At 31.8% G+C, this 18456-nt stretch overlaps 1 protein-coding gene across 1 annotated transcript in view; it reads right to left on the reverse strand.

Annotated features, from left to right (window-relative positions):
- LOC134253378 (probable cytochrome P450 CYP44) overlaps positions 1 to 9836 on the reverse strand; it is a 39803-nt gene extending 29967 nt beyond the window's left edge. Inside the window, exon 1 of the mRNA XM_062735899.1 lies at positions 9811 to 9836. The gene's annotated coding sequence lies outside the window, so the exon portion shown is untranslated. The remainder of the gene's footprint in view (positions 1 to 9810) is intronic.
- Positions 9837 to 18456: the final 8620 nt, after the last annotated feature.

Here is an 18456-nt window from a genome sequence, read left to right on the forward strand (position 1 = left end):
ATATTTTTGACTACACCCAAGTTAATAGTGTGTACTACTTAATCATATTGCACCCTCAATCCTAGGGTCACTGTATCTATTCATTAGATATACATAAAAATATAAAGATTCTATATTTATTGCAAATTGTAGATTAAAGATAAAGGTTAAAAATTATTCAGTGTTAAAAAAATCGTATTAAAATATGAAAACTTTAAAATGACATGATATTTCTTGTCTCCATTTTATAAACCAATTGGTAAGTATCTACTTCCAAATTCTAGCAATGAATTAAACAACGAGGTCATGCTTATTATGGCATGAAATTTTATTCATCAAATTCATTTAATGTAAAATTGAGGTCACTCGAATAACATTAAGTGTGGAATAACACACTGTACTGAATTAATGAGTCGTTCTACTTATCCTTGTCACTTGCAAAAGTGATACACAAGTTTCTTAGTATCTTTAAACCAACTGGCTCATCAGAGTAGTTATACATGATAATAGTAAGAGAAAACTAGATACGATCTCGATGCGAGCAACGAGTGGTTCTTCTGTCTGAAGATTTTAATTGCGATTTTCATTCTAAAATAATGATAAAGATTGTTAAGAAGAATGATATTGCCTCCATAAAATGTAAACAGGTATTGAACAACAGAGACTTATATTAGACTTTTGGCCCCTTTTGGCCACTAATATGAGGAATCAAACCTTTTTTCTTCATATCATCTTAAAACTCTCAGACATTTTAACACTTTTTGTTCAACAACTATTCAAAAATTCTTTTCCGTTTTCAAGATATTAGCAAAAGAAAAATTTAGGGGCTGGCCCTGCAACTCCTTTATGGGGATGTTTAGCGAGAAATAAAGGGTTGCATTTTGTTCAGAACATCATTTTTATCATCTTTTGTTCCATATTACTTATCAAAATATTTTCCACTTTCAAGATACTGTAAACGTTTTATATTTTTAGCGCCTTTGGCGGATAGAAGCTTCCGCTAATTCAAGTGCAACGTAAAATGTCTTGCACATTTACTAATAAATAAGTACATTAAAGAATGCGCTAAATCAAATCTCCGCAAACTTGTTCAAAAATCAATTTCCGCCAAATATCGTAAACGCCAAAAATAATACATTAACAGTATAAAGCATCAAAGATTAAGCATTCTGACCCCTTGTGGCCCCATTTATGTAAATATGACATAAATATCATAATGTATTGTTGAAAACTGATACGATAATCATTTAAGCTTTGGTAATGTATATCAAAATATTGACTGTGAAAAAAATATTGATTAAAGACATTAAGCCTCATTGAGCCCCTAATTTGAGTGCCCAGCCCATTTTTTATTTTAACTTAAAGCTCTCAAAATTTTGTTCAACAGCTATTCGTGATTCTTTTTTTTTCATTTCTTAGATATTCGCAAAAGAAATATTAAGGGGCCAACCCTACAACTCCTTTATGGGGACGTTTAGCGAAAAATGAGGATTGCATTTTATTCAGAACCTAATTTGAACATCTTTTGTTCAATATTACTTATCAAAATATTTCCAATTTTTGAGATATAAAGCGTCAAAGATTTAGCATTCTGGGCCCCTATGGCCCCTATTTATGTATCATATGACGTAGAAATCATAATATATAGTTGTATATTGCTAAGATAAAAAATTTTGCTTTAGTAATGTATAACAAAATATTGATAGTTGAAAAGTTATTCAATGAAGAATTCTGACCCCTCTAAGCCCTTAATGTGATGAGTCAGCACTTTTTTGATATCATGTAAAAGATCTTCTTATTGTGCACAAATATTGTTTAATATGTTTTGACAAAGTATTTATACCCTAAAAGATATGACACAAAATGTCTCAAAAACTCACTCATGATTCGTGTCCTAAATTTCGACCCCTACCGAGCTTCCATACTAGGCACTTCCGGAAGGTGCACAACTACAACGTGTCGACTATAATCACTGAAAATTACGGCACTCTAGCTTTTGTCGTTTTTGAGTTTTTATGTAGACAAAATGGTCACTAAAATTCGATTAAAGGGCGAGAACCTCCGACCGTAAGTGAATTTCCAAAAATTAAAAATAATAATCAGGTTAAGATCATGATACATCATCCCTGAAAATAATTTCATATAAATCCGTCCAAGCATCTCTGCGAAATCGTCTGCACAAAATTTGGACAGAGAAAAATAATAATAATAGTGAAAAAGAAACAATAGAATAAGAGGAGGTTCTTCCATTGGAGACGAAAGACTCTAAAAAGATACGGAGTGAACGTAAAAAAAAACACATACAAGAAAATACTATATACCAGTTTTATTTGTTTTTAACACTGTGGCAACATTTAAAAATTTGCCCAAAATTAAGTGATCTTTAATTTTATTAGAACTTAAAATTTGAATTAATTTAAAGACTTGACTTAGTAAAATAATACCTTTTCAAGAATGTCTTTCTTATATCAATATGCAATAGCCAGAAATCTACTGAGTATAAATTTACTGAGTTAGTAAAGAAATTAGAAAAAGGGTTAACTTTGTGTAAACAAAAAAAAAACAAAACAAAACAAAACAAAAAAAAAACAAAAACAAAAAAAAACGATTAACGAAGAATGATGTACACTATATATTAAAGTTGAGAGAAATCGAAAGTAGTTCAGATTGAAGTTCTAAAAAAAAAAAGAAAATATCTTCCCAATTTTTCAATTGAATTATTGAGAGAAAAAAAATCCTTATTAATATTGTCAGGAACGCTGTCCCGTTTATTAATGATAAATAATTATCTGGATATTAACTTCAATAAGCTTTGCTTTATACGAGGTGAGATTTTAGATTCCGGGATTTTTGTTTGTAGAATTCTTGTTATAAAATGACTTAAAAGGAATAAAAATGTGACTGACGGAATAAGAATATATTCACCTCAACTGAATTTTGTAATTTCTCCTTTATTTATTTATGAAAACTTATCGTCTTTCGTCAATCGATAAACGCATATATCGTTTTAGTAGGACCTCGGTTTTTTAACTGTTTGTATGAAAGCTTTTTAAAGCAGTACCAAAGATGAACTGTTTAATGGGCATTCTACAGTATGAATAGAGGATCTGTATAGAGAATACGATGATTTACGTACATTTGTCTATTTTATATGAATAATTAATAATATACAAACACAAACATAAACAATAACATTTGTTTCTTTGATTTTTCTGAGATCAAATGCCGTGAAGAAGTTAGCATACCCTGTCTTCCGATTAAACCTGTCGTGCGGTTCTGTCATTATAGACCAAATCCGTGGAAATTCATTGAAATTAATGACCTTACAATGATTTGGAAAACATAAGTTAGCATTTGACCTAATGACAAATTGCTGATAAAGTACGTCACGCCCATAGAAATTGCATCTTCGCTCTCCTGGGGTTTATGATCCACCACTCTCCTCATAAACGTATAGCCTATGGCGCTGTCAAAAGACGGGATTGCGTATTTCAAGTATTTCGAATCTTACCACATATGCAAAACTTCTAAAACAAAGTAAGTTATTGACAAAGCAGCTGATGAATCAAAAATAGACAATAGTCTCGTTTAAAGTCATGCTTTCGTAAGTTTTATGGTCGCTTCAATGAACTTGTCAGCAAATACAGTCTGTTATTATATAGAATGCTGACTTAAGTTTTTCATACTAATTGTTATTCCCCGATCATGACAAGGAGCACAAGGCGGATGTGACCCGTCGGCATCTTTTAACACCTTTGGATTTGCTTTTCTCCTGAATTGAATTGCTTGAATGGAATTTTTGGCTATAATGTTGCTCGTTTTTTCCACTTTGGGTTACCAAGGGTTAATGAGGAAAGTATAGGATCAAAACCCTTGGCTTGAGAAGATGTAGAACTTGCAAAAAGATGATTTTAAACGAATATGCTTGTTTCATCAACTTGTTGGTAACTAACTTGCCTCTTTCTAAAAAACATATTTGGCGTAGAGCATGCTAGGAGAATTAAACTCCATATGCACGTGATAATGATGTTTTTCTACAGAAGAAAGGGAAGCTGTTGATTGATAAATTGAAGTAATTAGGTTACCATTTACATCTTTTTCTTGCAATTATCCGAGTAGAAATCAGATATGACCAATTTATGGTGTCTTTTATTTTAGGTTCACTGGGATATGATAAGTCGACACACGAATGCAAGTACCTATTGTAACTTGATTGTACGTAGTCGACATATCTTTGTGTCGAGTGACAGGCCACAGTGAGGGAGGGTTCTCGTATTCCATTGTAGAAAGTTTGAATAAATTCTGCGTTATATCAACAAATAAACAGGTATATTTTAATAGCTGGGCATAATGATGCATTTTGAGATTTACGAAGCATATATGAAGTGAAGTCGCATTATTATTTATGTGGACAACGAATATACTTATCTTATTAAATACGAATAGATTTTTGGTTAATTGATTGACTGATTGTATATTGTTTAACGTCCCTCTTGAGAATTTTTTACTCATATGGAGGCGTCACCATATGCAGGTGAAGGACTTCAAATTTAGACCTATACTCGGCACTCAGGGCCATTGAGCAGTGAGGGTTCTTTATCGTGCCAGGGCCTACCGTGACACAGGACCTTCGTTTTTAAGGTCATATCCGAAAGACCCGTGACTTTCACTTCTGATGCCGAGCGCGTGGCGAAGGAACAGTCGCTGCCTCCCGATCACGAAGCGAACGCTCTACCACTAGGCTACCGTGAACAATTTTTTGGTTAATTAAGTTAAGATTTATTTATTGCAATATGAATTAAACTTTGTCAAAATGCAACAGAATATGTACATTTGTATATCGAAAAATGAAATTGAAAGGAGAAATTAAAAAAAAAAAGTTATTAATAACATAAAACCCATAAACAATATCAATCTGAAAAGAGGGCATAAAACGCTCCATTAGAGGGGAAATTATTTTATGAATATAGACCTTTTATAAGATCGAAACATCTAATCCATATGCCTTTCATATTCTATTAATAGTAACTCAAGTCTACATGCTATTATATACTTAATCATGTTATCAAGTTTGAGTCAATCAGAATATCTAATGTAAATATTATTCTCTGTTAGAGAAGCAGTTGACTATGATATCAAAAAGTCTAGTTTGAAATTCAACATGAGGAATGCTTGTATATAAAATGTAAAAGGAGTATCTTTTGATGTCACGACCTTTAAGATGAATTGCGCGATTTTTAAGATTTTTTAGAATTTTAAAAGTTTCCTTGCATTCGAAATCAACATCTGATTTACAATAATAAAAGAATGATTTTCTACGAGCACGGACTTAATATACTACATTTTCATCTATAATTATGATCTCAATTCCATTGAAACTTTTTGAAAAAAAAAAAAAAATTGAATGATGAGTTTGTATTGTAATGATTGGTATACCTTTAGTTGGAGAAATTTTAAATCTTTTAAACTATTTTGATTTTTAATGTTGCGCCGAAAGACAGGTTTTGAAATGAAAACGATTCATAAAATATTAGAACACATTTTTATTTTATTTTTGAAGAATTAGCTTTAGAGAGGACTTCATTGGAACTGAGTCAATACTATAAAACTATGTTCAAATCAGAAAAATAGATGAAAATATGTTTTTAAAAAATCAGTTAACTTTTTAGAGACGCAGGAAAATACATTTTGCCTTGTTTTAGGTATATAATTTCTTTTCGATAGAAATAAAGGAGGATATTTCATTGGAAGGGAATATCTAATAAACAGCATTATTGATAGTTTGAATTATTATCATTTGCTGCAATCAAACATTTTTTGTTGTAAATATTAAATCCGAGAATATAGGTCACATTTATGCAGGTAGAATTTACATGGTATAAATAATATTCAGTGTTTGCGAAATCCCTTTTTCTACTTTTATATTTTTTTCTTTTTGCAATATCCGAGTCGCTCAAGTTAAGAAAGTCGCCCGCGTGGCGCAGTGGTTAGAGCGTCTGCTCTACAGTCGCGAAGTAAGGAGTTGATCCTTACATCGTGGGTTCGAACCCCACTGTGGTATGTGGAGACCGGTCCTTCGGATGAGTCCGTGGAAACCGAGGTCCTGTGTCGCAGTAGTGCTGGCACGAAAAAGATCCCTCCCTGTTCAATGGCCCTAAGTGCCGAGTATAGGACAAACTTTGCAGCTCTCCCCCGGCAAGTGGTGGCGTCTCCATATGAGTGAAAAATTCTCGAGAGGGACATTAAACAACATACAATTAATCAATCAATCAATCAAGTTAAGAAAAGTGCAGCATTGTTTTGTTTGAACCAATTTTGACCGACTGTCGACTATTCATATCTTGATATTCCATGAATATTACAGGTTCAGTAAGCATCAGGAAGTTTATTTTGGGTGTATTATACCAAAAATTCTTCATAGAGACATATTTATATTGTGATGTTTCTAAAAAAAAAATGTTTTTCCATTTATGGGCATTTTTCATCTAGTTTTTAAAGTGCCCCTTTTAAGAAAAAAAAATGTAACGATTCGATAGGTTATTAAGGTTAGTCAGACGTGATATTTCCTTAAACCTCAAGACGTCTATTTGCATAGGAAATTATTGAAACATTGTCGTTGGAAGAAAATTGAAAGGGGGTCTAGGTCTAAGAGAAAATATGTTTAGACCTTCAAAGAAACCTGACAAGCAAAAAACCCAAATATATCGAAAATTCTATGTCGTCGGAGGGCGGGGGTGTTATCTCCTTTGTTTCCATTTTTTCCAAACACTTCCACTTTCCCGATTGTTTAACTACACTGCAAGATGTCTGTACAAAGTGGGAGGGGGACTAAACCTAAGCCGACATGTTCATTGTCTATTTTAAGTCTATCTTTGCAAAAAAAAGTGGGGGGGGGGGGGGGGCAAAGTCTGTGTGACAAGTAAGTTGCTTTTTTTTTTTTTAAATCATTGGTTTTTGATTTAAACATATTTTATTGAACACAATCAATGGGATTGGACACAAGTTATGCCAACTTAGATTGTCCTCTCAAACATAAACAAAAATATATACACGTGATGTACAAGCAACAAATATACAATAATAAAAAGAGGAAGAAGAAGAAAGGGGGTGCAGAGAGGTAAGAAAGGAAGGGAATGGGAGTGCAAGGAGAGAAGAAATAAAAAGGGGGTTGTAAAGGATACCATTGGTTAAAAAGGAGCTATAGCGCAATGATTAAGTGGGTGAAAAGTAAGAGAGAAAGAAACATGAAGTATTGCCATGGAAAAAAGTTGAAGAACTGGGAATACATAAAAAGACAGTAAGAATCCAGAGCAAAATATGGACATGCAGGGAAGTTAGAAAAAAAGGTAGGATAAATGTGTGTACATGTGTAAATTAGAAATATACATATTTATAATATATACAGTCATACAAATCTAGCTTTGCAAATGTTCGAAAAGAAATATCGCTGGTTGTTTTACTTGTTTATAATCTCTTATAAGAGTTTTTATTAATAATAGTTTGGGTATAATAACAGTACATTTATTTGATTTTAAGCCTCATCATCACTGACGTGGTCAACTTCTGGTAGGAAGCAGGCAATGTCACTGAGGTTATTTATCAAGATTTTGGGTGAGTCCTCAGTCTCCTTTACAAATATTCTTCCATCATTGGTCCAATATGAGTCAATTTTTTTGTAGTAAGCGCCTTGGATAGAGCTTATTATTAATTATTGGTTGTACTATAAAACTTTACTCCACAATAAAAAAAGAAAACGAAATGACCTTCTTTGCAATTAGACAACAATACAATTTAGTCAGATAAAAGTGTATATATATATTGGGTATTCACATAAATAAAACGACCAAAAATTTTAACTATCTTTGACTTTAACTTCTCTTAAAGAAGACACAAACAAAAATGCAAATAATCTTTTAAACGTATTTATCTAGATTTATAAAAATGTATTTTTTAAAATTTTTATTAATGATTATCATGTCTTATTATATATATATATATATATATATATATATATATATATATATATATATATATATATATATATATATATATATATATATATATATATATATATATATATGTAGGACTCCAAAGTGCGATGGGACTCCAAAGTCCGATGGTCACGCCAAAGTCCGATGGTCTGCGCCAAACCCCGATGGTCTGACACGCCAAAGTCCGACGGTGCGGAAAACAATTAACGTTTATGACGTCATAGTAGCACTGCGCCCAAACCTCAATGCCGCGACATGCAAAGGTCTTTAGAATAAGTATAAATAAATGCGAAAACTAACCCTTAACTCTCAGGCAGGTGTGAGACTAACGGTCGAAAAGTGTGTATTAACAATAACCTAAATATCTTGAGTTGGTGCGAGGACTAACCCTAATTCACTCGGGTTGTGCAATGCAAGGACTAACCCTAATCAATCGAGTGGTGTGCGAGGACTAACCCTTAGATCTCTAGATTGATTGTATATTGTTTAACGTCCCTCTCGAGAATTTTTTACTCATATGGAGACGCCACCATTTGCTGGTGGAGAGCTGCAAATTTTGTCCTATGCTCGGCACTTAGGGCCATTAAGCAGGGAGGGATCTTTTTCGTGCCAGCACCTACTGTGTCACGGGGCCTCGGTTTATACGGTCTCATCCGAAGGACCGGCCTCCACGTCCCGCAGAATATCTCTAGAAGGTGCAAGCAATAAGCAAAATCAATAATAAAAATTGTGTTCAAGGACGAATTCAGAAATGATTGCTTTTGAATGCAGGACAACGGCGTCAAGGATTGACGTTGGATTATTGTGACGTCATAAACGTTGATTGTTCATCCGCACCATCGGACTTCGGCGTGTCACCATTGCACTTTAGCATCGCGCGTCTCATAGGAAACGAGCCATCGGACTTTGGCGTGGCCATCGGACTTTGGCGCCCGTAAAGACAATGAGCCATCGGGGTTTGGCGCAGACCATCGGGGTTTGGCGAGACCATCGGACTTTGGCGTCACCATCGGACTTTGGAGTATTTATATATATATATATATATATTATATATATATATATATATATATATATATATATATATATATATATATATATATATATATATATATATATCATATCTGCTTTTTAAGAACTTTTATATCAATCATCTGTGTCATCATTATGGAAAATAGAAATTAATATTTTTTTCTTGCTTAAATATTTGGTTTATCTTGTAGTTATTTTTATATTTAAAATGTCGCATTTCAGTTTTGAGGTTTTAGTTCTACCTGAATATTATAATTTTTTATTGCATTTATTTTTAGGATAAAAGGTTATCTTATTATAAAGTGTTATAATAAATCATATTTTCAATTAGTAAAATTTTCATTTAAAATAGTTGAATATTGTGAAAAAGTAAATAAATATTTTTTTATTAACCTTTTAAAGGATAAAACAAATTTGAAAGTTTCTCGAACACAGCAAAATAACGACTTTTAGTTTAACTTTTGATAATGGATATGATTTTCAAAATAGATATGACAGAAGCAAACTTAAGTGATATTTTGAATGTTTAACCATGATATGTGTTTTGTAGAATATTCATCTTCGTAGAAATAAATTTATACGATCGCATTACAATTCTAGCATGGTTTTTAATTTATAAATGCTTGCATTTTAAGGGAAGACGATTTTATTGACAGCTTGTTGCTGATATAGGTTTTCTAATTTAAACATAACGTCGGCCGATTGGATTTAAAAACATTTTAATAATTACATTAGTTTATGTTAAAGATACCTGCAGTACATCTTTGTTTTAAATTTATCTGCATGACAAGCATGACAATTGTTTACTTACAAACTTATTCACTTACTCCAAGAAAATACGGTGTAAGATCCGACAGATTATGTACAATTTTCAGATCTGGTAGAACTTGCAACACAAGCACGAGCAACACAGAACTAGATATGGTACCATCACCATTTTTTCATAGAAGTGGTATCTGACCCCTAGTACCCCACCCTCAAAATTTCAGACCCCAGGGTAGGGGACTTCGATGTCCCCGAGCCCGATGTTTATTCGTATAGTTTATATAGTAGGGTTAAGAACTGAAGGGTCATATCTTGGAAACTAGAGATGGTACCATCACCATTTTTTCATAGAGGTGGTATCTGACCCTCAAAATTTCAGACCACATTGCTTATGTTAAAATTTTGAATTGCAAACTGCGTTCTAGAACGCAGTTCACTTTTGAATTGCGAACTGCGAACTGCGTTCTAAAATCTGAACGCCCTTTTTGAATGTCACACAATTGGGTCAATGTCGTTTATGTAAAATGGAAAAAGAGGCCTTACATCACCTATATGATAGTAATCATATGTCAAATTTAAATCATATTCATCATGCAGTAAAGAGAACATTCAGAAAAGGATAAAACGATGATCATGATTTTTTTTTATTTTAAAACGATGAGGCCAATTCCGAGATGAAATAAATTATTGAAAGTGCAGATGCACTAGAGGTACTTAACCAATCGTACACTCTTTTCCTTGCATAACAATGTACACCACCTTGGGTAATCCTGTGTAATCCTCAACACGAATAAGTTAATATAGTTTCAGGTCAACACACCCTGTTAGGAATGAAGTATAAATTCATAAACTGCAGTATAATGGTTTTGTATACAATATTTTGTGTAGGTTGAATAAATACCTTTTGCTGAAATTGTTTTCATGTATTTTAGAGAGAGAGAGAGAGAGAGAGAGAGAGAGAGAGAGACTTACTTTGTAATTTTGAGTTTTCTTTGTTGCATTTTTATTGATTTTAAGGATTTGTTTTGAATATAAACTGTGACGTAAAATTCTCTTGAATTAATATTGCAATAAAGATCACTGTTTAGTACAATTGCACTGAAGAGTCTTCAAATGTCATTGCCTTCTTTACGTGCTAAAGCACCGCCTGGCCATCAATTGACCTTGCCTCCTTTAGTTCAAACGCACCGCGCCCATGAAAAAAGTGTTCGTTTCAGTTGAAAATCTATTAATAGAAATCATATTTACATACATGTGTGAAAATATTTTTTTTCGAAGATGATATACTCAAATTATTAAAAAAAATCTCCGCCAAAAATCCACATACCTTGATAAGAAATAAATATGCTAGTAAAAACGATAATAGAAGAGCAAAATTGTAAGGTTTTGGAAGATCAAACGGATACTGATTTAATATTTATTTGCAATATTATTTACTTGATTTTTAAGGAAGATTATGAAAAGAAAATGAAATTAAAATCCAATAATAACTACTGATTATTTATTATACTGTCTTATTTAAACGATAATATTTTTTAATCAGCTTATTTTACGAGAACCACGAAAAATCAACAATTAGCATGAAAAAATCAAAACAGAAAAAAATAATTGACACGGTTCCTTTTATTTACTTTCCTTCCTTCTTTATTTTTTTGTGTTTGTTCTTTTACATTTCTGCACAATAGAAAGTGTGTTGTTCTTTTACGTTTTTTTAATATTCTGCACAATGGAAAGTGTGTTGGCATATATGTATTTCTGTTAATTTTATTTTCAAACTTAGAAACTAAAATATAATACTTATTAGTTTGAATTTATACTTTTTTTTATTTTAAAGAAATTATTTCTACTTATATTATTGTAGATAATTATACTGTATTTCGTTGAGGGTTTCCTTTAATAAGACTTAACATTCTTTAATTGAAATGTTGATTACAAGTAAACATAAAAGAATATTCAATATATCATCAATTATTCTTTAAATTAATGCTGATGAATAAATATCTGCAGATGACGAACAGTATTTTAAAAGCTCAATTCCATGTAACAATTCAAATTTTAAAGCAAAGTAAACACGGACCTCTAAAACGTCAGATGTGGGATCAGGTGCTCTGCTGGAGGTAGCTTCCCCCTGCCAACCGGTCACACCCACTGTGTGTTCGCTGTCATGATCGGGAAATAACGGGGAAAGTCAGTTCAATTATAAATGACCTAACAGTTAGTATGAAAAATGGCAGTCAACATTTGCGTGATAGGTTATATTTACTAACAAGATCATTGTATCAACCATAGATCTAACGAAATGATGATAAGGAACGAAAATGACCATAGAAAATATTGTTAAACGTCAAAGCCGAGAACTTACAATGATTTTAACGAACGAACTGTTTACAGAATTTATATAATAATAATAAGGCCATTGCTGTTGAAGCCTTGGACCTCGTGCACTTATAGCTGCATTGTTCAGTACAGGTTCAAGAAAAGTAGGGCTCGAATACTTTTCAACGGTGTAACGTGCAAGTGATTACATGTATTTACATTGAATGAAGTTGAATAACTATACATATTGGACTAGCATATTCTATATCTTCTGAAACATTCTTACAAAGATACGTAGCAAGTTCAAGTATGTATTATTAAACTATACGAAGTCTCTTTCTGTACTCCTCACTTAAATATTAACAGCAACAAACGAAAATCTTTAGGCGTACTGTACATCAATTTATCCGGGAAGAACAATTTCTAACACGAGGCAAAGTATTGCATAACAAGTTTAATGAATCAAGAATGTCAACAGACCCGTTTAAAGTCATCGTTTCGCAAGTTTTATTGTCGACAGAATGCTTCTCAACAAATGCAATTTATCATGGTCGAACGTTTCTAAATGTTTATTTTAGGCCATTTTTTACATATCGAATTGCTTAGGGATTTTTCTGTTGTCCCCATCATGTCAAGGAGAACACGATGGTTGTGACCTATTTTATGACCTATTTTTTAAATTACCAGTTTTTTTAAAAATCTGAATTTGATAGCAAAAAACACTTTTATAACCTATTTTTTTTAAATTACATTACTCAGAACTTTATTATTATAGTAATTCATAGCTTACTATAAAAAACTTTAGACAACTAAGTCTTCTTCAGTATTTGCTATGAAGGTAATGTGTTATATTTATCATCGTTGAATTTGACATTTCGTAAGTCTTATTTTTTCTGATCGAAATTAACTTATTGCAAACATCCAATAGACGTCATGTTAAAGATATGTTCCACTGGTCATCTAGTTGGAGGTTAAAAAGCCAAGATTCCTACATCATTGAATGAATTTATATTAAACACATTTTTAAAATTATTTTTAACAAAGCTCTATTTTTTTCATTATCCAATTTTAATTAAAAACGTTTTATATTACAATTTTGTGTTTACATAAGTTTAGAGTTTTAAAAATTTATGCATTTATATTTTTGTGATACATTTTTTTTTTAACATTTACTCAAATAGAAAAAAAATCATTAGTTTGACCTCCAAATTGTGACTAAGGAAAATTACTCGAAGAGAAAATGCGTCACATCATCACATGGAAACTTTGTACTCATTGCGTACTGTATTTAATATAATCAGTTAAAATCGCTTTTCTCAGAAAAACTATTCTCTCAAGTACCAAATGATTTGTACTCTTTTAACGGAAGTCCATTAGAGAGTATTTCTTTGAACCTTTGGTTTCAAAATAAATTCAAAGTTCGAGTACATAAGTATGTTGGACTTTGCACAAAAAATATCACACATTTAAATGCTTTTAATAAATAAATAAATGTTATATTAAAAAACCTAAAACGAAGTGCATGGTACTCCTGAATGGATGGAGATTATAAAGAATGTAAAAGTATTGCTCATTAATGATGTAAATTGTATAGATTTCAGAGAACTTTTATAAAACTAGAGGTACTGTGAGCACTAAGCTCACTAAATGATACCCCGCATACCATATGATTATAGTGGCAAAGTCCATGTTTTGCTCTGGGAGACCCGAAATAAGTGTCAGGTCAAAAAGTAAAATAGGAGGTCACAAAGGTTTTATGTAATAAAGATTCTGTGAAAGTATAATCAAATTTTATTCAGTGGTGTAGGAGGAATTGCGGATAAGAGAGGGGTACCCTTCAATATTATAGAAAGAATGGCAGTGACAATGTTTTGCTCTGGGAGTCCCGAAATAAATGTCCTATTAAAAAGATAAATTCGAGGTGAACAATGGCAAAATGTAAAAAAGAAATTGTGAAAGTTTCATCAAATTTCAATCAGTGGTATAAGAGGAGTTGCGGATAAGTGATTGGTACCACAAAGCGTAACAGACAGACATACAGAAGGACCGACGGACGGAAGGTGGACATCCCGATTTTTATATACCCTCCCACTTTTCAAGCGGAGGGTATAATGAGGACAATAATTATACTGAAAACTATTTCCTACCTCGTTTCGCATGTAGGATGTGCGTGATAGCTAGCTATGATGCCAGATTACTATGTGTGTTTGTCCTTGAAACACATATACATTGTTCATTGTAAGAAACTTTTCCATATGAAAGGCCTAATAAATTTCATTCTGTATCTCTTAAAATGAAAAATTTACATTTGAATATGTTAACGCCCGTCTTTACGATTTTCTGCAATATCACAGGAGCCAAGGGTGTAAACTAGGGGAAAACTTGCACAAAGGCAGCGGTTTTAACAAAATTAAGCTCTATTTTTTTTCAAAAGTATACTCCAAGAATTTTGGTGTTCAACGTGAAACATCAATGAATCTAAAGATATAATTTACAATCAACAATCAAAACAATTTTTTTAAAATAAATAGATATTCTTTGACAACAAGTTTGTTGGTAAAAGGACGGGTAAAAAAAAACGGGTCAAGAAGTCAATGAATAAATGCCATTATAAGACAACGTAGACAATTAAAAAATAAGTAAATAATTTCAACTACACTTGTACTTACACAGATAGTTATTAGGATTTGCCAATTTAAAAAAATTCTAAGACTTATCATGTCTCTTTATATAGCCAGCGATCAACGACAGTCTAACATTGGTATTCAGTGATACGCTGCCGTCAAATGCACGCGATGTCTTCGAAACCATAATACACTTTTATACATATGTCAAAATTCATCAAATAACTTTTAAAGAATGGTCTAGTTAAACGGCCAATAATATTTTTTAAATACAAACGACCCTTAAAATAGTTGCAGAATAGATCTAAAATTTCGCCAATCATTATTGTTTTGCAATGCCAATGCTTGTACATTATATGGCCAGCTCTGATATTAATAATGAAAATAAGTCACTTTTAATCATGTTACGCATGCGATAGGCCCTACAAACTTTCATTCAATGACATTTGTTGTTTACAACTTCAGACCCATATGCTAGATGATTATCATTCCGATTTAGGATCAGGTTTTAAAATATTTATTTAACATATTTTGTACAAAATAAACAACACACAGTAATTCATTCGGAAGAAAATAAATTCGCAAAAAAATAAAATATTTTGTTTGGCATTAAAGACATTTTTTACGTAATTGATCTCTTTGACATATGCACACTTTCGAGAAGTCACGGGAATGTTTTAGAATTTTAACATTTATTATTTTATTTAAACTAAAACTGTTTTATTATTTAGTGATACAACTCAGTGTTTTGTCAAAGAAAACTTTACAATTTTTATTAGAATTTAATCACGTAATCTTCTGATGGTACGTAAATATTCAGATTTGGTTAGTTTTGTAAACAACTTTACCAACTTATTTTTCTGTAACTCGCATATTAATGAAGTCTTTTAAACATAAGTAGGGTGTGTATAGTTTTCTCTTGAGGAATATTTCTGTCCCCGCTTAAAAAGTTGGAGGGTATATAGTGATCGGGATGTCCTTTCATCCGTCTGTTACGATTTGGGGTGCCATCTCTTATCCGCATCTTTTATCCGCCATCTCTTATCTATACTGAAAGGAAAAAGAAACGCAGGGTAGCATAATTTCCGATAAAAATTTGACCACATGACCGAAAATTACGAAAATTGGTCAAAAAACTGTGCATCAAAATCAGAGAATTACTCAACGTAAAATTTATGACGTCACGTAGGGAAAATGCTAAAAAGCTCAAAACACGTGCAATTTGATAACGACGAGTTTGTCAACAAATCTTGTTGCATTATTTGATGCATATGATGTATGCACATCGTTTTTCAATATTAAGAGACAATATGAATTTATTGCAATCTTGGCACAGTTTACAGAAGTTCAATGGCGTCTTGTTTTCGAATTGCCTAATTAATGAAAAAGGCAACAACAGTTTACTAAGCAGTCTCTTGTAAATTTTCCCCCATAAAACGTTTTAGCAGTTGTCAGAGAGGGTCTGGAGTGGTTTTCAATCAACCGTGACAATGACGGTGAAACAGAGTCATGTTCGGGTTATTTCTGCCATCTCTTAAATATTACCACAAAAACAGCCATTTATAAGTAGATGATTATAATCATTACATTCGTAAGAAATTTGAAAGAAAACAATTCTGCAATTTGGTTTTTTATCAACCTACGGTTGTATTCCTCTCACTGGCGCATGCGCGCGCCTTTTGACTTATTCTTTGCGTGGTTACCTAAATATAGCAGGATTTGAAAGTTAAAACTCTGAAATTCCATGCAAAGAGGAAAAAAGACTTTGACAAATGCATGAGATAGACATTGAAGATAATGAGAGTTTTCGATTTTCACTTTTGGGGGGTATCGTCATTTGAGCATCAATAACTTATGAATAATTAGACAAAATCATATGAGAATTTGGTTATATCTTTTTAAAATATGATTTTAAAAGGTAGATAGGAAAACTAAAAAGTATTTTAAGAAAAACAAATTTAATTCACCTCAAAAGTTTACCCTGCGTTTCTTTTTCCTTTCAGTATACAAAATAAAATTTATTGAGACTTTTACAGAATCTAAGAACTTTCTATAATATTGAAGGATACTAATCTCTTATCCTCAACTCCTCCTATACCGCTGAATAAAATTTTATGAAACTTTCACAGATTCTTTATTACATAATGTCATTACTCACCCTCTTTTTTACTTTTTGATCTGACATTTATTTCGGGTCTCCAAGAGTAAAATACCGGTATTGATTTTGCCATTTAACCATATGGGAGGCGGGAGGTATCATTGAGTGGAGTGATTTCATTGCTTACAGTGCCTCTTGTTTTATTTGAAGTAATGCAAATGATTTCTACAGATTATCATCAGATAAGAAAGCTGCCTTTTCATTGAAATATGGAGAAAACAAACCGTAATCAAGGTCAAAAGTTCACTGAAACAATACAAATCGGGAGCTGAGGACGCGCGGACCTATAAAAAATCAGAGGTGGGATCTGATGCCAATATTACTATGGTTATATCTTGTTATACATTTCTTTTATTTAATGCCTCGAGCAAAATTTGATTACCACAGTATTGGAACAAAAGAAGGTTAATCTGGTAAGATCTGAAGTTTTAACCTTATTCATTTATCTATTTATTTTATATTTATTTATGAAGAAAAGTTTTCGATGAGGTTGAATCTCTAGTAAAATGAAACTGAATAAAGAGTGATAACTCCTCCAAAAATGTATTCTCGCTTTCTTATATCATTAAAAGTTTAAAAATTGTATCCATGCAGTTATACAGTAGTAAAGAAAAAATATACAAAAAGTACTATATCTGAAGCATGTTATATTTTAAAAAGATAGATGTTTTAAAAAAAATACTTGCTGTCGAAAACTTGCAGAAAAATGAAAATGTTTTTGCATTAGTAAATAAAGATTCTCAGAACTCGAAAAGCATGAGGTACAAATACTCTAAAAATTTTACTAAATCCAGTCTTTTAATCTTATTTTTAATTAATTAAATGTATCTGATTCATTTCAACTTTTTGTATGCAAAATGTAACTGACAGTCTAATGCCACCCCTGTATATTTATAACAAATTAATTTTTATTCGAATTTGACGTTTGACAAAATTTATGTATGAATTATGGAAAAAAAAAACGAAGAATAATCAAACCTAAAAGACACTCAAACAAAACTTATTGGAAGTAAAGCAAAAGCAGACCTCTAAAAACATCAGAGGTGGGATGGTGTGTCATAAAGTTTACATTCCCGATCTGTGCTCCTTGTTATGACTAGACAAATGAATTTTTTTTAGACTATTCAGATTGAAATAATGGACTCACAATTAGCATGTAAAAAAATAATTGTATTGTCCATAGGACCAGCAAAATGGTGATTTCAAAACGACTGTTTCTTCAACATGTCTATTAATATCTTGCATCGTTTTGGACATTGTTTTTAGGTAGAGCATATCTTGACATATGCTCTTGCAAATTAATCAACTTGAGGACACAAATCTCATATGTAGACATATAATCGTGGTATAAATCTACATTAAAAATGAACTATGATGAGGAAAAAGTCTGAAATTAAATTCATCTCGGGGAATGCTGGTAAATTTAGAAAAATGGTACATTTTGATATTTGTTTTTGTAAAATAATGTGATATTTAAGTTGTCTGATATTCCTTCAATTCTTTAAACATTCACAGCTGATTTGCAACACTGCTAATATTTTAATGAGAAAAAATAAAAGTAATTTTTTCTCAAAATTAATAACAACGATGTCGT

Source organism: Saccostrea cucullata, unplaced genomic scaffold (assembly GCF_032062105.1).
Source record: "Saccostrea cucullata isolate Sc308-1 unplaced genomic scaffold, CSIRO_AGI_Scuc_v1 ctg68, whole genome shotgun sequence".
Taxonomy (NCBI): Eukaryota; Metazoa; Mollusca; class Bivalvia; order Ostreida; family Ostreidae; genus Saccostrea; species Saccostrea cuccullata.